Here is a 2,281-nt window from a genome sequence, read left to right on the forward strand (position 1 = left end):
AACAAAAATAAAGCCTATTGTCAGTGTCAATAGGCTTTATTTGTCACTAACAATTTGTCACTAACCTACAATAAATTCACTGTAAAATCACAGCTGTAATTTTACAGTATGAGCTCCTGCAATGGCCATGTATTATGGTAAATGACCTCAATTTAAAATGTCCTTTTACTGCTATGTGTCATTTAAAAAGTAATAAATGTTATTATAAAGGAATAAGTCTCAAACAACCGTCATTTTATTTAATGGGTAAGTTATGTGGTGATCTGAAAAGTGTTATCTTAACTGGCTATTGTAATAACTTACTATCTTATTGAGTCATAGTTATATTTTATAACTTTTAATCTTTATAGAGTTGTCTAGATAAAATGTTTAATTAGGGTGTCCATATTTCGGGGCTTTTAATCGGGAACACGGGAAATTTCTCGGTAAATCGTTTGTGAATTTACATTTGGGCTCTTTTTGAACGCAGTTCAGGAGCCATGTGCCACTGTTGACAAGCCGTGGTGCAGTTTGACCAATGTTTTGCGTTACGTACATCATGACCGACCGAACAATGGTGCGAGAAGGCGCGATCTAAAGCAATGCAAAAACGCACACAATGAATGGCATCCCGGCCGGACGCATTTTTTTTAAGTCCAAAAAGAGGACATGTCTGGGAAAAAGAGGACGTATGGTCACCCTAGTTTAACACTTTGTAGTATTTTAAATTCACACTGTAGTTGGGATAAAACAAGTAAACATTAGCGCTACAATGTAGGCCTTTATATAACTCAGCATACCTTTCTTCCTGTAAGTGACTGCGACACTGGATGGATGGACCAGGCTTCCGCTGGGTCTTGAAGCCGAGCGCGTCGGTTAATATGAAAATATGAATAACTTTCCCCAAAAGAATCGGAAAGAACATAGAAAGTTAGGAACAGTATCACAACCGAGTATTAAGAAATTGGCTGGCTTATTGCCATATTGGTGTCGTTAGTCGCAGATAGCGGACAAAAAGCAGTCAGCTGGGAGATATAAACATGGAAATAATTGGCTGAACATTTAGAAAAAAACGGCAATAATACTATGTAAGAGCTTAAAGTCACTTTATAACGAAAAAAAAAAACATGTATACAATATGCATAGCCTACTGTAGTGTAATATTAACTCACCCGTGTATCTTCTGTCAGCTGCGGGGATCAACCGTTGAAATTTGAATTTTAACCCAACGGGCTGCGTTGTTATAGAAACAACCCAATAAATGATCCGAATAACCCAGCAGAACGACCCAATATTTTTAACCCAGCGATTGGGTACACAAAATAACCCAACGTTTTTTAGAGTGCATGTTTGTTTACTGTGAAGTCACGTTTGAACGCAAGAGATTTCGTGAGATTTCCCGTGTTCACAGTCGGGACCCTGGTTAACTGTGAATGGAATCTGTTCTGTTGTGCTGTCTTGGTCACATATGCCAATTGCCACATTGGCACATTGGCAATATGCCACATTGGCACTCCACACACTATAGGAACAAAACTGTTAAATCTATGATTTTTTATTTTTATCGACATGTTTTTGGTCTCTCACATTTTAAAAATCTGATAAGATTTTAAATATCTTTTAGTGTGGGCCATCCTTAAGGCAACTGCCTTTAAAACAGTGATTTTGAAAGTTTAGGTCTTTTATAGAGGCAGTGAATGGCATCAGCTGAAAAAGCTCTAATGAAGGCTTTGAACAATTCGTCAGCAACCTCCAATTCATGCGGCCATTCGGCTGTGCATTATTCACATGTGCCTGTATGTGTTCACATGAGTGTCTAAGATGATACGACACTATTTTGAGGACATAATATGCCTCCAGTTGAGAACTGAGAATACTGGGTACTCAAGTAGTCAGTCTACAGCCCACACACAGATAAGAGCTATCAAATGAGGCCAGCATGTCCCCATTTTAAACCCAGCAAGGATTTGCCACTGTGAGTGCGGGATAAAAAGGCAGCTTTGATGTCTACGCCGGCTTGATTTAGTCTCCTTGTTCCTCTCCTCAAAGGAACCCATTACCTCAGCCAAAACCTGCATGCTAGACCTCAAATTTCCCTCTTGTATATGACATACATCCATGCAGAATAACAGTTTGACAGCGAGAGACCTCGCAACACAAACATGACACTGAAAAGCCTAGACAGAGCAAAACAAAACGACATAGTAATGCCCTTTGAATCTCCAGAGAGACCAGTGTGTTGACAAAGCCTCTCCCTCTGCTTATTTTTCTCCCCTCTCGTCTCATCTCTCTCCCTCCTCTC

This window comes from Leuciscus leuciscus (genome assembly GCF_965113295.1).
Source record: "Leuciscus leuciscus genome assembly, chromosome: 14".
Taxonomy (NCBI): domain Eukaryota; kingdom Metazoa; phylum Chordata; class Actinopteri; order Cypriniformes; family Leuciscidae; genus Leuciscus; species Leuciscus leuciscus.